This window comes from Pteronotus mesoamericanus, unplaced genomic scaffold (assembly GCF_021234165.1).
Source record: "Pteronotus mesoamericanus isolate MK-2021 breed Mesoamerican mustached bat unplaced genomic scaffold, CSHL_Meso_final contig_50, whole genome shotgun sequence".
Classification (NCBI taxonomy): domain Eukaryota; kingdom Metazoa; phylum Chordata; class Mammalia; order Chiroptera; family Mormoopidae; genus Pteronotus; species Pteronotus mesoamericanus.
In genome coordinates, this window is record NW_026555186.1 from 40,670,357 (window position 1) to 40,688,804 (window position 18,448).

At 33.9% G+C, this 18,448-nt stretch overlaps 1 pseudogene; it reads left to right on the forward strand.

Moving 5' to 3' along the window:
* The first annotated feature begins 10,963 nt into the window (after positions 1 to 10,963).
* LOC129074510 (leucine-rich repeat-containing protein 57-like) lies at positions 10,964 to 15,312 on the forward strand (annotated as a pseudogene).
* The last annotated feature ends 3,136 nt before the right edge of the window (positions 15,313 to 18,448 follow it).

Below are 18,448 nucleotides of genomic sequence, written 5' to 3' on the forward strand. Positions count from 1 at the left end.
ATTTATACCCAATACAAAAACAGCCTAATAATTTATTTTGAAGATTTAAATAAAACTGTAATTGCATTTAAATTCAACTTTCTATACCAGCAGAATAGAAATTTCTCTGTGTGTTATTTGGAAAATATAGGGACTGCTTGTGTTACTCCCATCATCCCATACTGCCTACAACTTCATCAATAAAGAAACACTTTATAAGTTAGAGCACCTTCCTGCTGGCATCTCATTAAATTATAATCAATCAGTAATCTATTAGTAAAAATTAATTTATTCAGTTTTTTTCCCTGATAGGTAGAAATCAGAGCACTGAGGAAATAGAACATTTATTAAAGAGAAGGGATTCTTTACTTTCTAAGTGTGTACATATAAAGATGACATCGCTTTATTGGACTTTGGTCAGGAAAAGGGTGACATGAAGAGCCTGTACTGTTAGTTAAAATGAAAAATTCTGAAATGAGTCTAGAAATGAGAATTCATACGATTTGTAAAATAAACACACAAACAATGATAGAAAAATCTTCACCTGCTTCTATCTCATTGAATTTTTTTTATTTGCCTAACTATTTAAAAAGTTGCAAAGGGTGTATTCTTGTTAATTTCCATGATGTTTGTTATCTAATATGGATGAAGGAAAATAAATGCAGATATCACAAAACTCCACAGATCTATACAGGGATACAGACTAACATGCATGTTTTAACATGTGATTAATCATTGGTATAAGAGCAGACATTTTCTTACATAGGTACCTTTCTTTTGTCCAGTATCAGAAAAGTGCTACACACTGGTTTCCCCATGCTCTTCTGACTTCAGAATTTTTTCTAATATGTTTAATCATTCTTGTGCCTCTAGGCCTTTATCTAAACCTCCAAACATATCCTTTAAAACATATTTCATAAATCACAATTATTTGCCCTATCATCTTATCAAAAGACCACTATTCAAAGTCCCCATTCACCATCAATGAAATTATCTTTTAGTTTTAACATCTTTTATTTTATTTTATTATTTTATTTTAATTTAATTTTTTTTTATTGTTCAAATACATTTGTCTCCATTTTTCCCGCCACCCCTTTCCCTTGCCCCACATACCCTCGCCTCCGACCCTCAATCCTTCCTCCCTTTGGCTTTGTCCATGGATCCTTTATACATGTTCCTTGACTTGATCCTTTCTCTTCCTTCCCCCGTTATCCCCCTCTGTCCTTCCCTCTTTTTACTGTCAGTTTGTTTTTCTTCTTTCAATGTTGCTTGTTGTATTTTTCTTGCTTGTTTATTTTGCTGATTAGGTTACACTTATAGATGAGATCATATGATATTTATATTTAACTTCCTAGCTTATTTTGCTTAGCATAATGCTCTCCAGTTCCATCCATGCTGTTGCAAAGGGTAGGAGCGCCTCCTTTCTTTCTGCTGCATAGTATTCCATTGTGTAAATGTACCATAATTTTTGATCCACTCATTTACCAATGGGCACCTAGGTTGCTTCCAGCACTTGGCTATAGTAAATTGTGCTGTTATGAACATTAGGGTGCATAGGCTCTTTTGAATTGGTGTTTTGGGAGAAATAAACCCATGTCCCTATGGTCAATTAATATTTGACAATGGGGGCAGAAGCTTAAAATGGAGTAAAAATAGCCTCTTCAACAAATGGTGTTGGGAGAGCTAGACAGCTACAAGCAGAAAATTGAAATTCGACCACCAACTGACACCATACACAAAAATAAACTCAAGATGGATAAAAGACTTAAATATAAGTTGTGACACCATAAAAGTCATAGAGGAGAACATAGGCAGGAAACTCTCAGATATTCCATGCAGCAATATTTTCACCGATATGTCCCCTAGAGCAAGGGACATAAAAAAAAGAATAAACAAATGGGACTTCATCAAAATAAGAAACCTCTGCACAGCTAAAGAAAACATTAGCAAAATGAAAAGGGAACCAACCATATGGGAAAATATATTTGCCAGTGATACTTCTGACAAGGATTTGATCTCTAAAATATATAAAGAACTCACATGACTCCACTTCAGGAAGACAAACAATCCAATTAAAAAATGGGCAAAGGACCTGAACAGACACTTCTCCAAGGAGGACTTACAGAGGGCCCAGAGACATATGAAAAGATGCCAGCATCACTAGCCATCAGAGAAATGCAAATTAAAACCACAGTGAAATACCACTTCACACCGGTTTAGAATGGCCATCATTAGCAAATCAACCAACAACGGGTGCTGGTGAGGTTGTGGAGAAAAGAGAATCTTAGTATACCATCAATGAAAATTGATTGGAAAAGTTTTGTATATTCTATGATCTTCCTTCCCTCTATGAAATGATTCAGCACTCTACTATTAGGTTTATGCATTTTCTTCTGAAAATACTCTCATGATATAGTGCATATCTTCACATTGCAAATCACTGACAGGTCTTATCTTCTCTAACTTCTCTGTAGCTGTTGCCTCCTCCCATTATATCTTGGCTTTCTCACTCTCTTTGGCTTCTGGCCATTTTTTGTTTCTAGCTTCTCATTCTATTACTCTGACCATACTTTCTCAGTCTATTTTTTGTGGTTCCTTCTCACATCTGTCATTTAAATACTGATAATTTCTGGAGTTAACCTGTGCTTCTCTCCTTGTTGTGCATGACCCCTGCAAGATTTCATCCACTGCCAGTATATTGTCTACCTCCTATCTGCTAGTGTTGCCAGATTCTATTTCTCTTGTATCACCTAGTCTCCTGCAAACATTATTTGCATTTTCATCAGAACAGTTGCACACCCTGCATTTGAAAAATAAACTTTATATTACCTAAAAATTTAATCCTCACTGTTTTCTTGGTTTTTAAACTAGAAACATTGGGACCATTCTGGGCTAATCCTTCTCCTTTACTTCTATGTTTAACCAGTTGCCAAATTCTATTGCTTCTACTGAAGAAATATCCCCAGAAATATCTTCTTCTCATTCATTTATGCCCTAAACCTCATTAAAACATTCTATATGGAGAAATGACTCCTTCTCAGGAACAAAAGAGCTTGTATTTCAGTAAAGGAGACGTGCATGTAAACTGGTAAAACTAACTGTAGAAGTGACAGAAGGTACTTTGGAAAGATAAGGAATACACACAATTTGCCATTTTTGCTAATCTGGGCTATTTTAATAGATTTCTCACTTCTCTTCTTGCCAGAAAAGCTTTGTCTTGTCTATTCTCTTTCCTTTATATTGCAAGTAGAGTATTTTTCCAAAGAAAAAATGTAATCATTTTACTCCACTGATTAAAAATCTCTTCTGGGCTCCTGTTGCTTAAAGAGAAACTCATAGTCTGGGATACTGAGTGGCTTTCAGGTGTCCATAACAATCACATGAGAATAAATGACAAATTGTTGGTATATACAAGATCAGCCTGGAAAAATTCCAACCATTGTTAATATAAAACATATATATTTTTATATTTTATATTTATGTTATTATAAATATAAAAATGTGTGAGGTCCCAAGGTGCCTACCTTGAAGGTCATTGTCCTATGTACAATGTTTCTTGTATCTTCTTCAGTAATTGTCTCTATTTTTCATATTACATGGTTGGATACCTTCTGGATAGACTCTGTGTGTGTGTGTGTGTGTGTGTGTGTGTGTGTGTGTGTGTGTGTGTGTATGTGTGTGTGTGTATGAGAAATGCATTTCTGGAAGATGGTCATCAGATACCCACTAAACAAAGTACCACCAACCAACAATGTAAAACAAACTTTTGTGGCCCATACATGCAATTGTAAATTGGCCATACGTTATTCCTCAGCTAGTCTTTCTCCTTCTCATTAAATGAAACACCTTTCCAGGCAAATCAGATTTTCACAATTTTCCAAATAATCTCAATTTTTCCAGTGCTTTTGTGCCTTATTGATAGTCTCACAAAACTCAGAGTAACAGTTCCTGTCACCATGTTTCTATAACTTGTTAGGATTAATAAGACCATTCCTCTAACAAATCCAGGAGTATTTATTACTAGATTCTCTGTTTTTACAGTATTTTTTTCATTTTTTATGGTATTTTTTGTCTAGTTTTGAAAAGTTGTGTTTTGCTAAGTTCATGTATGATGTAATTTATTCCTCCATGACTCTGATAGTTCCCATTGACCCTTTTTTTCTGAAGAGGGACTATCTTGATTTTTACTTTTTTTTTTTTTAGTCCTTTGCTTAGTAGATTTATGAATAAAAGTTGCTCAGTACATTAGTTGAGTAAGTTAATAAATATAAAGGAAATTTGAAGGCTGTTTCTTAACCAAGACCATATTTCTGACATTAATTCTGGCAAGAAGGTAATAAAGCAAAGCATAGGGAATTTTAGCAGGAAAGCGTTTTAATGAAGTAAATTTTTGAATTTAAAAATGTAAGGCCCAGCTTGATTCAGAGTGTATTAGTTCTGAGGGAAAAAATGATAACCTCCAGTGAACTCTTGGAGAAGATAACTTTTCAATGGTTGGGTTCTGTTTTTCTCAACTGTTTTTCCACAAATATATTTTAGTCAAGGTATTATATACTAAATACAAAGAAAACTCTTTTTTTGGTATCTTATTCATAAGTGGTTTTAAAGTGAAGAGTACAAGATTGAGAAGTGTGTAGCCTGGAGTAAAGCCATGGAAATACTGAGAAAAACACAGTGCATCCACAGGAAAAAATAATTTGATTCCAATGGTGGTTGGATATGAGAACTGAGAAAAAGGGCAAACTAAAGATGATCCCAACATGGAAGTCAGACATGCTACCCATGGTACTAAGAATGATGGAGAATGTGTTTTCTGTGTGGTTGAAGGCTGGGGATGGGTAGGGACCGACATAATGAAATCCTTATTGGATCTTGTGAAAGACTCAATGTAAAATATTGGATAAAATTAAAAAATTAGAATAAGTTTCTATTAAAAGCAGTACAAAATAAGCTACGAAGGTGATGTTTGTACATCAATAAATCCAGAACTAAATGATAAAAAGTATAATGTGATTGTTATCACACATGCATCATTTATCAAGCCTTTATTATGTGCTAAAATGATACTATACATTTTCTCCTTCATTGCATAACAATCCAATGAACTAGGTAGTATTATTATTCCAATATTGCAATAAAGGAATCTGAGGCTTCAAAGGCTTAAGGAATTGTCCCAAATCATATAGCTATAAAGAGGCAGAGCAGGGACTTGAATATGGGAACCTTTATCCCAAATCCATGTTTTCAATTAGTAGCATTATATTTCTTTCCTCTTAGGATATTAGACTGACACTTACACAATTTTTGTTTCTTTTTATGATTTTAATAATGCATTTTGTGTCAACATAGCTTTATTAAAGATTATATCCGATCCTTCAGAAAGACAGTACAGAAGTATTCCTGTTGCCTTGCATTGCTGAGAGTTTGCTCATACTAAATTGTTTTCATTTGAAGAGTTTCATCTTATAAGAGAGTAATCATCTTATAATTACAATGTAAATAAAGAACTGTATATTTTATCTTACCTAATATTTGAACTTTTTAAAAGCCACTTTAATGGGTGTCCTCCTTGAGACTGTTTCCTTTCAGATCAATAGTAATAATTTTATAAATATTAGCTTTTTCTTAACATTTTGATTTGTGCAAGCAACCTGTATATTTGAATTCATTTCTATCCCAAATTTTCTTTAGGACTAATTTTGTCATGTGTGTGCATGTGTGTGTGCATGGGTGTATGGGTGAGTGTGTGTGTTTGGAGTTAATAAGCTTAGATACTAGGGGGGAAACAACTGAAAAGATTATACCACAGATAATTAATAAAAATCAATTAGTTTGTTAATGAGTATTCTGTCAGTACCCAAGGTGGCAGAAAGCAGCTGGGGGAAACAAATCAGGTTCCCTGAATAGAACATTTAGAATGCCTGAGTCCTGCTGAGAATTCAAGAGGAAATAACTATAAGAAGCACTACTTGGGTTAAAACTGGCTAAATTTCCTCTTGAGATTGCAGTTCCTCTAGCTAATAAATCTAGTAAAAATGTGATTCACCTTTAGTGTATGCCATAAAGCATTTTCTGAGGCCTTAAGTACATTGCTCACTGCCCTGTATTAAAAACAAACCCACAGTTGTAAATGTCAATGACTAAGAATATTAGAGTCCTTGCATCCTTCTTATGTTTGTAGAAAAGCTGGAAGTACCCATTACCTCTTCTATGACTTTTTACATTGTATTTATATAAATGGCAAAAGTCAAACATGAGCTGACAGGGAAATATAAAATCTGTCTTCCAATGGTCCTTGGACCAAAAAAAAAAAAAAAAAAAGGAAAGAAAGAAAGAAAAAAGAAAAAAAAAAACAACAGAAAATTCCAGCGATAGCAATTGACCTTCATAGGAAGTTTTATTTTTTTTAGAACAACCCATACTTCACATTGTCAATTGTATTTGTGTTAAGATCATTCTCTCTCCAGCATAAATAATTATGGATCACTTACAGGAGTAACACAGAAGGGATGACTTATATGAAAACAAATTCATTTCATTTGATATATCTTCTCCAAGGATTAAGGAAGAAAAAAATAACTGTATTGTAGTAAAATCATAGCTTTTATGTGAATTTGTATAGTTTTATTTTAAATAAACCCAAGTTTCCAATAATCGATATTAACCTAAATATGACTGCTAATGGGTCTCCCTTTTGGATTAGAGATCAAATCAAAAAGATGTTTTTAGTATTAGTTACTCTTTATAATGAGAATAATAATTTCTTTCAAATTCTCTGAAATGGATTGATAGTATAGAATGAAATGTGTGAAATTTCAATAGAAAACTTTTATCTAATAACTCCCTCTGATCATGAGTTAAAAGTCCTAGGGGTAAAAGATCATTGATTTAACTTACTCAACTAGTTAGCTTTCATAGATTACATGTTCCTCTAATTGCCTACACAATTTCTGGGTAGTGAAAGGAAGGAAATACCTCACACATTGGTAGGAGAGAAAGTGTACTGAATATAGACAAAGAAATGACTTTAAGTAATTTTAGACTATTTTTAATCAATAAATAATGCTTTCCCCCCTCAAATATGTTGCTACAGTTTCCTTTATAATATGCACAACTACATGCTTAAAAACCACAATTGTACAATGAACAAAAGTAGTATCTGCACTCATTTAAGTAAATCAAGTTATGATTTCCTTTATAGCACCCTCTTAATATTAAGGTATTTCTTCTTTTACCTTTAGTACATTTTTAATTTCCTAAGAGGCAACAGTAATGGTCTCAGTTCCATGACCTTACATTTCTTTTAATGCATGGGATTTTTCAAAATGTTCTAGCTTCTGGCTACATATAAAATAAAATTAAGCTTTATTTCAAAATATGTTAAAATGAACAAATCTTATACCCATTTTAGGAATATAGAGATATTATCTGATAAATGAGAAATTCACCTGTGAATAGGTGAATTTTTAGAGCACATATGTTAGATTTATCATTTTCCATTTAACCTTTGCTATTCCGTCAAGAAATTGAATAACATTTCTCACACTAACTAGTTGTTTGATTTTTCTGATGAAGTAAAAAGAAGCAATTTTGAAGACCTTTTCTTAGTTCTTAGAAGCCATATGAATTCAAAGAGACAGACTGGCCTGACCTGTGAGGTGGTAGGCTGATCCCACCCTCATTCAGAGGCGCATGGTCCCTGAAGAATGGCAGAGCTGCCTCAAACTTACCACAGAATTAAATGCTAATACAGAAACTTAAAATGTTAGCCACTGGAATGCATTTCACTTTGGTCTTTAGTTATTACAGACTTTTACATGAGAACTGTCTGATTTTGCACTTCCTCTTTGAGGATGAGAAAATTGAGACCTTAAATTATTATTATTGCCAGACTTGTGATTGAACCAATAAGCTTTGACATTAGAATGTTGAGGTCAAAATGCCTGCTCTATCTCTGAACACTTGGACAAACTAATCTCTTTGTTTTGGCAAGTCCATCGGAAAATAAGGATAATAATAGCTATCTTATAGGGCTGTTGTGATGATTAATGTTAGTTTCTTTTTTTTTAAATTTATAACAAAGCATAGTACATAGTAAGTGCTATATAAGTATTTTCAAAAGAAATCAACAGAGACAAGAGGGAAGGAGGGAGGGGGGCAGGGAGAGGGAAGGGAAGGGGAAAGTCAAGGAACATATAGCAAGGACTCATGGACAAAACCAAAGGGGAAGAGCTGAGGGAGGAAAGGAGGGAGGGGGCAAGGGAAAGTGGTGGGGGGGAGGCAGAGACAAATGTCTTCAATAAATAAATAAATAAATAAATAAATAAATAAATGCTTGGGGAAAAAAATGAAGAAAAAAACATTAAAAAAAATAAATCATTTAATCATGCTAATACAGTCACAACATAGAAACCCTTCCGTGGAAAGACCGCCAACCAATGGAGCTCCTAGAGAGACATTTGTCTCTTCATTCCATATTAGAAGTTGTAATGTTAATTCAACAACTTGCGGAACCCTTAGCATTTGCCAGAATTACTGTTTGCCCTTGAAGAAAATTTATTTAAAAATGACAGTCTCTGCCTTCACAGTCACATTCTGGTTGAAGAGATTGAAACATACATATAAGTAAATAATTAAAATACTGTGTGATTTGTGCTAAGAAATAGTGTTGGGAAAGCTATAAATTTCCACTTGAAGGAAGGCCTCACAAAGAATTTTCAGTGGTGCTTGAAGTATTAGAAATATTTCTAGTGAAGAAAGAGGAAAACACACCTTCATTATAGCAAACAGACAGGATGGATGAGACAGCTTCTTTTTCAGCCCTGCTGTCAGACTTTTTAATTCAGGCACCAGATTAGAGGAGTTGCCTATTGCGGGACATTCCCATCCTCTCACAGGAAGGAAAAGCAAGAGGATGAGCCAAATCACACAATCACATTCCTGCTTTGCTTCAAATCACACAATCACATTCCTGCGTTACATCTCTACATTCTCTTAACCAAAGGAAGTCACATGGTTAAGCCCCAAATCAATGAGGCAGTGGTCAACATGCTACAAATTTTTCTCTCAAGAGTATTAGTGGCCACATGAAAATGAGTAGGGATTATAATCTCCTTCTGGAAAGAAAGGGAGTAGATAATTGTGAATTATGATCTAAATTGTCACAGACATTTGGGGAATCATGAGAAATTTGTTGTGTTGGAGTGCAGACTAAACTGTGTAGCGAACAAAAAGAGATAGAACAAAGATCATAAATGCTGCCACATTGTGAAATATCCCATGTAATTTGCTAAAACACTTTGGATTTCCCCCTGATTAGAAATGCATTTTTGGAAGCATGACCCATGGACAGGCCTGGACAAGGAGAAAATGGAGGAATAGACTAGTTAAGGGTTGAGACATAATGGTAGTGGCACGGAACTTACAAAATAAATTCAGAGTGACCAGAGAAGATAATATTGATAGAATTAGAATAGTGTAGAAGGTGAAGAATATGAATTTGAAAAGAAAAAATTAAAATTATCAAGGTTCCAGCTAGGATGGCTAAGTAATGGTATTGAACAAGCTATTGGGGTATATGGGAAGAAAAATCAGTTATTAGCAGAGAAGAGTGGATTATTCTGTCAAGATCAGAATGTAGAAAAGATGAGGGGAGAATGCAGAGAATAAGCCTTCTGAGCAGACTTCACAGAAAAGCGAGTGGCTGTAATAGAGAGTATTCCTGGCAAAAGGGAACAGTGTGTTGTGATGCAAGAGGGCATTAAGAACCATGCCATATTCAGAAATTTCAAGACAGTTATGTCCGCAAAAATGATAGTTGTAATTGAAGAAGAAAATAATGAAATAGTCAAATATCCCTGAGTCTTAAATTCTGATTCATTTTCTTTCTCAATTTTCCATCTCAGAATATAATAGCACTTGCCAACTGAGAATAATATAAATGCAACAAGAAAACAAGAGATAAAAAGATTGTTAAACTCAATAAGGTTAAAAGGCAAGCAAAAATCAAGTTAGATTTATGAGTTTTGAAAATGACAAAAAATTATCAGAAGAAAATATTATATAAATTTAAAGTGTTTATTTCTAAATTTCTAAATTTTGAACATAAATCTACTAGGTTATTGACCTTAGTTTTAATTTTTTTAAAAGAAAACAATTGTGCATTTTATTTTTAGAATTGTAGAAATAGTCACGTAGAAACTGGTATCAATAATTAGTGCTGGGTCTCTACGTTAAGTTAGCCTTCATGATTAAGTGGATTATTTATGTTTAATATAGGTGATATAATCAGAGTCAATATTAATACTGTAAATACCACATGTTACTATAATATAATGCTAATATAAGGAACAGGATAACATTTTATAAAGAAAATCCTGTTATAATACATAGATTTTAAAAGGAGGCAGGCTGGCTAGTTTGGATGGAAGTGAGCAGGTCTGCAAAGTCCTAATGTGTTTGGAACAATCTCAAGTCAGATTCTCAACATTTCTAAAAATTCAATTTGAAAAGTTACTCAATTATTATTAAATTCTGGAGGTCTGATTCAAGTTTAGTCATCTTCAACTAATCATAAACTCTAAATTATAAATCATTGTATTCATTTATTGTTTACAAAACACTATTTACATATGATGCTCCTTTTTTTTTTTTTAAGCTTTCATTTAGAATCAAAGGACATATAAAGAGCTTTAAAGTCAAGAAAAAGCAAATGGCATTCATCAACACCAAACCAGTATTACATGAAACATTTAAAGGTCTTAAGAAGAAGGTAAAAACATATCAAAAATATGAACAATGAAGTAGCAATAAATACATATCTATCAACAAAAGAATCTAAAACAACAGAATAAACAAACAGGGAAAACCAAAACAAAGTCATAGATAGAACATTTTGATATTTGCCAGGTGGGAGGTGGGTTTGAGGGATGGGTAAAAAAGGTGAAGGGATTAAAAAGTACCAGTTGATTGTTACAGAATAGTCATGGCGATGTAAATTACAACACAGGGAATATAGCCAATAATATTATAATAACTATGCAGGGTGTCAGATGGGTACAAGATTTATCAGGATGATCACTTAGTAAGTTTTTTAACATCTAATCACTGGGGTGTACACCTGAAACTAGTATAATATTATATGTCAATTTTAACTGAAAAATAAAAATTATTAAAAAACATGGTAGAAAACTCACATGAGAGAATACTGTGTGCTTTGTATTAAAGCAAAAAAAAACAAAAAAAACAATGACTTTGAATTGCTAGCAAATTAGGTGAATTGAACAAGATACCATTCTGCAATCTAAACTTTACACTCTAAAGATAACTTTATCTGTATATACAATATTGACTGAATTCTTAAGGCACATTCCAAATATAACTCATTCCAAACTCAGTTCCATGGGTGAGACCAGAAACCTAACAACTTGTCTTAGATAATTCTTATCATGGGGTATCTTTTAGAAACATTGGCATGATAAATATGTACTTTCCTCTTAATTATTCTTTTCAAATATGGTCCATGCAGATTTCTGACTTCTGTTATCAGGACATTAAGGTAAAAATTTATATGAATTATAACACATTCCTAAGAATATTTCTTAGATGCTAAGATTCATTTGAGAAATAAGTATATCTTCCAACTAATAGAAACTTGGTCTCTGTAGTACCACACTTACCCACTATGTACTGTTGGGTTATTTTGCAGACAATTGGTCTTTTATTTTGTGTGGATACCAACCACTTTAAATTCAAAGGTAAATTGTGTATGATCTGTGCCTAAATACAGGCTATATTTTATAATAGTTGACAATTTGTAAACTATACATCTGCAATAGCCTATCCAAAACTCTTGCCAATTGATGTATTTCAAAATTCAGAATGACTCAAAGTTTTCAAAGGAAAAGTGGAACATCACCTATATATTACATTATATACTGAGTGTGGCAAGAGCCATGATTTATAATAAATGGAGAAAAGTGTTTGTGTAATCGTGTGCATCCCCTTGTTGTTGTAAGAAGGTCACATTTTTATCAAGTAAGTCTGCTGTGTCAAACTAGAGGAGAACCTCGAGATTTTTTTTTTCTTTTGCTGTTGTTACTGTTGTTTGACTTTTGAATAGCAGGTGACAGACTATAGACCTATGTAATAGTTTTATAGTAATGACAGGGATAAGAGAAGTGAGATGAATGGATGCCTTTGTTTTGAAAACTTCTTCTGTTTATTCATTAATTCAATATCTGAGTCTGTATACTTTCTTTGTGCCAGATACTGTGATACCATGTGACCAGTAGGGTCATAGTCCTCTCACGATTGACATGATCTGAATTTTATTACCTTGGACATATCCCTCTTAGCATTTTGAAAAATATATGTCTCATCTGTAATGTCCATTTTGTGGTATGTCTTTCCAAATTTGATCAGAGTTAATGAGCTGAGACTTTTCCTGGAGAATTTTACTTTGGTTTCAAAGAGACCAGGGAAGCCCAAGGGCCCGATCTCCTATGCCAGTAGCAAGAACAGCAGCAGGTTTTGCTGAAATTGATTATGAATGTCTCCAGCTACTGGCAAAGCTCAAGTACAGCCTGTCCATAGCCATGTGAGGATAGCAGAAATTAAAATGAAAGCACGACATGGCAAAGGTAAAGTGAAAGATTTTGCTATTAGGCTAGTGCTTTGATCATAAAGATTCAAACATATCTATCACCCTACATCTGTGAGAATGTATTAAAAGGTTAATGAAGTTTTGTACCTTTTTTAGACTTAAAACTAAATTGTCAGGTCAGCAAATATGAAGAATTTTTGTACTGCAGACCAACCTAGGAAATTCTCTGGGGGAAAAAATGAGATGCCTTTACAATTTATTTCAGAACATCCAGTATCTTAAAACTGTTCTACACGATTCTGAGGCTGTTTCAAAGGAACTATGTAGAGCTAATCCTGTTTAAAAAGAAATTGGGAAGGCTCAAGAAAATCCTTTAAGTGAAAATCAGGACAATATAGTACTATGATTTATATACAATTTATAGACCTTTGAATCAGATATTCACTGTTTTACTAATTTCAGGGAGACAACCGCTTCATAGCAGTCTGTGGCATAGGATCCCATCATAAGACTGTGCATATAATAGTGATACTGCCACGGGTTAAATGAGCAGAGCTTGAAGTGTTATTTTTTAAAAAAATTGAAAGGTTGTGGCAGTAATAAAAAGGTTGAATGGTAATGCCTCTAATTGAACAGTTAGGCCTCTTCCCTATTAAGTCACTCTTTCATCTGTCTTTTTAATTATTTCATTATCATTTTGTACTGCAGTTCACAATGAAATGACCATTTGTGTTTAAGTGAAAGCTAATTATTAGGACTGAATTATTGTGCAGTTTATTGATCCCTATGGTGGATTAAGGGCTTTAAGTTCGTCTAGACAAAATAGTTAGCAAAATGACAAAAGGAAACATATAAGACCCTTGGGAAGAATCCCTACGCTCCATAAGCAATTAATGCCTGCCAGGTAATGGAATTTAAGTTTATACTAAATCCAGCAGAGCTTTGACATTTCAACTGCCTTATAAACACATTAGTCTAATGAATGAAGACTTATGAATTGTGTTTAGAAACAAGTAGGAATAGTAAGCCCAGGATATTTTTAGCCTTCCATTGATTGAATGAAAAATAGATCATTTTCTCTCTGAATCTGATGAAAAATGGAATGTGCTCTTCTTTAAGTTTATCTCTGTTTATTCTGTTCTCTGTTGATGGATGTGTATTAACAATTTCCATTTCCCAGAGAACACTAATCTCCCTTATGGATGTGAAAAGTATGCAGTGATAAAACAAAGAAGGAAAATAAAAAATGTATATATACAAGCATACCCCAGAGATACTGTGGGTTTCATTCCACACCACCTCAATAAAGTGAGTATCTCAATAAAGCGAATCATAATCTTTTTGCTGGTGGAAGGCCTTGCTTTCAATTTGTGAAAAACAAAACATCCATGAAGCACAAAAAATGAAGCACAATAAAACAAGGTATGAATATACAGGGTGGGCAAAAAGAGGTTTACAGTTCACATGGAAAATAATAATTAATAAATAGTAATACAGGAGTAAACTTGCATACTCACAACTGTAAACTTACTTTTTAATACACACACACACACACACACATACTCACACAAAGAGGGACTCAGAAATAATGCCCCTTTTTATCACAAAGTTTTTTATTACAAAATCATAAGCATATAATTCTGTGACATAATATCATACTCAAGCTCACCATATGACATTTTAGGTGAAATGTTCAAATTAAAACTATAAATTATTACACTAATTACCCTACCAACCACACTCAAGCAGGCATTACTAATAATCATATTAGTAATTACTAATTACTAATTAACATCTCATATATATTATATAGTATATTTTATATATAATATATACATAACACACATTCCTCTGAGTAAGAAGCCAAACACTTCAGTTCAGTGTCGAGCAATTTTTGAAGCAACCTGTCAGTGAAAAGCCCCAAATTGTTATTTATAAGAGCATATCCTTGGAGCACATGTCCTGGGTCTTCCTTTTCAGAGTCAGCTGTGAGCTGAGAGCAACCTGAGCTGTGGAACTAGGATTGGGAACAGTGCACTCCACGCTCTAGTGGAAACATGCAGAAAACTGGTGTCTTTCAGCTTAAGGACAGCGGGCTGAGTTCCCATCACAGTCGCAGAAACTGAGGAGCAATCTCAGGATCATCGGCTTATCCAGCAACTAGGTAGAGAGCCTACCACCTATGATAATAGGGAAGTTCACTCTGCTGAAGAGTCTCTGCTTGAATAACAACAAACTGTTCTTCGTAACGAATTATACAATCTGAAAACACTAGAGACATTAAACATAAACAACATCACTTGAGAGAGCTGCGGTCTACCTTTGGGCAACTGTCTGCCCTCAAATCCTGAGCCTGTCTGGGAACCAGCTATGCGTACTACCACCTCGACTTCATAGTCTATACCACCTGGATGTGGTGGATTTCTCCAAGAACCAGATTCAGAGCAGACCTGACATGGTGGGGAATCTGCAGGTCATGGAACTCAACCTCAACCAGAATCAGATATCCCAGATCTCAGTAAAGATATCTTGTTGCCTTCACCTTAAAGTTCTTCACATGGAAGAACTGCCTTAAGCTCAACATGTTTCAACAGAGCATCCTCAGTGATTCCCAGATCTGTCTGCTTGCTGTGGAAGCCAACCTTTTTGAAATGAAGAACCCTTGAGAACTGGAAGGCTATGATAAGTACATGGAGAGGTTCACGGCCACCAAGAAGAAGTTTGCCTGACATTCTCCATGAGTATGGGAATTCTTATGTGACATCTGGAACCTGTTGCAATAGGGCTGAATCGAAGGCTCTATTCAAGGATATCTGCAGTAAGGAGCTGATACTCCAGGAGATTATATTTCATTTGACCTTTTTTTCCTTTCCAGAGTTTATCTTAAATAAGTTAAAAGGAGTCAACAGACAAAAACATTTAAGTCATGGATGGGGCCAAACAATGTTGATCTTCAAAATCATCATTAATTTGGCTTTAAGAAACCAGTAGCTAGTTGCTATTGATACAGTGAGGAGGTGCTGCCTGGAAATAGGATAGCTCCATACCACAGCTTGAAATTTCATGTTTAGTTTCAATGTGTGAGCTTTCATAAAGTCAACTGCCATCCCGCTTCTGCTGACATTTCAGTTTTATGAAATTCAAATAACTTGTGAGAAGCTACTACGGTTAATCTAAGGTTTGTGTTTTATTCCAGTTCACCAGTTCAATTATAGTATTTATACTTAGAATTTAAGATGTACATAAATATGTCACTGTCTTGATTAAAAGTGTACTTTGTCAGAGAAGCACAAATATAATACTAAGAGATGATCCCTAAGGCTGCAATAGCAAATTCTTTACTATTGCAGGTGCCTTATTGGTGGAGGGCTTGGAGAGCTAAAACCATATAGGCAAAACTTGTAAGATAAAAGGGATTTTAATAACCTAGATATTCCTCAAGTTTGTTAGGAATAATGTCTTTATTTCTGGTAAACCTTTTCTGCTTTTTGTATTTATAACTCTACTAACCAAACTACCTATCAAAAAAATACAATAGTATTTTAAAACAACTTATGTTTATCAAGTTTATTCTCTGAATGAGAGAATATACTAAATAAAGAATTTTCTTGATTGTTTTAGAAGATTATATTTTTCTAGAAATTTTTCCATTTCACCCAGGTTTTCAAATTTCTTGGCATATAGTTGTTCATAGTAATTGCTTACAATCCTTTGTATTTCTGTGGTGTCAGTTGTAATCTCTCCTCTTTCACTTTGGATTTTATTTATTTGGGTCCTCTATCTATTTCTTGAGAGTCTTGTTAAAGGCTTGTCAATTTTATTTATCTTTTCAAAGAACCAGTTTGTGGATTTATTGATCCTTTGAATTGTTCTTTTAGTCTCTGTGTGGAAAAGAGTATGGAATTTCCTCAAAAAACTAAAAATGGAACTGCCTTTTGACCCAGCAATTCCACTGCTGGGATTATACCCTAAGAATCTGAAAACACCATTTCAAGAGAACCTGTGCACCCCAATGTTCATAGCAGTGCAATTTACAAAAGCCAAGTGCTGGAAGCAACTTAAGTGCCCATCATTAAATGAGTGTATCAAAAAGCCACGGTACATTTACACAATGGAATACTACACAGCAGAAAGAAAGGAGGAGATCCAACCCTTTGAGACAACATGGATGGAACTGGACAGCATTATGCTAAGTGAAATAAGCCAGGCGGTGAAAGACAAATACCATATGATCTCACCTATAAATGGAACCTAATCAACAAAACAAGCAAGCAAAATAAAACCAGAGACCTGGAAATAAAGAACACACTGACAGTAACCAGAAGAGAGGGTGGGGGGGATAACAGGGCAAAGAAGGGGAAGAGTGTATAAAGGACCCATGGACAAAGACAACAGGAGGCAGGAGGAGTGAATGTGGGAGGTGGGGGTGGGTAGGGCGGGGGAGAGTAATGGGGGTTTGGAATGGGACAACCATAATTGCACAAGAATAAAAAAAAGGAAGAAAAGAATTTTAAATAAACTCTTTGGCTGGAAGAAAGGTTCATCCTTTAGAAGAAGACAGGAGAACTTTAACCTGTAAATGGCTTTTTGTTCGAAAGTAAACTGATTAGGAAGAAGTGTTTCATGTTCAGGTTGCATGAGTGCTGCAATGCCTTCATGTGACTGATGAACATTTTGTGGTAACGGAACCATGCATATTAAGAGAAATTTAATACAAAGGTACAAAGGTAGATGGTTTCAGCATGTTAATGACATGAGCATTTAGAAAGCTACCACTCTGTCATTTTTTTAAGTTTTGTTTTAGCCAAGGAGCTATTAGTTATCATGTATTGACAGTTCTTATTTTACAAACCTTGTTTGACCTTTAAGTTAAGCGATCAGAAGAGCCTATTATTTAATCTATAAGAGGAAGTCTCTCTGACCTTGAATCTGGTCTGGGTATTCTCTTTTCCCATATGCTATTTTGTTTCTTAATTTGGGGAGGAATGGGGGTACCAGTTCATCATTACTGAGATTTTTTTAAATAACTTTTTATGCTTAATCTTATTGATCTACTGACTGAACAATTAACATTTTTCTAAATATTTTATAAGTACTTATCTAATAAATCAGAACTTACACATTTTGGAAAAAAGAGTATGTTATTAAGTGGACTTTGAGGAGCACTTATTCAACTCTTGTGTGACTTTTATCCTGTGTTCAAAACTCTTTGATAACATTAGCATAATTAAAGTTTTTAAAAATATCACTAAAGCTCTTTTTATATCAATAAAGACTTTGGCAACAACTGTAAGAAATCATTACAAATCAATTAGCACCAAGTTAATATTTCTTAGGGCCAAATTTCAAGCATTTTTCTTCCCTATCTTTATTTTCAGTCTCCCACAAATCTTAGAGTATCAACCATAATTATGTAAGGATAAATAGTTTTAATTTATATTTAATAAAATTCTGGTATATATATTTTACTTGTCTAGACTTCTGAGAATTTGAAGATACTTTTTTGTTATAAAAATCCTGAAGAACATTTAAGAACAGCCTTCTGTGTGTCTTTAAAATATGTGTATTATATCAAGGACTATTCAATGAAGAGCTACAGTTTAAATGTGAAAGTATATTTATACAAAATATAATTTAAGTGTTCATCATATAAATTTGAATTAAATTGAAGGCATTCATATGCGCAAGATAATCTATTTAGCAATTGCAAAAATGTTTGCTTTCATTATATTTCTGCCCAGTTTTATTGCTTGCATTTGACAGTGGCAAAGTAGCTAGTTTAATAAGCAAGCATAAGTTTTTATAGCAATGATTATGGACTTTTATGGTATTTAAACTAGATTAATCAGTGAAGTATGATAAAGT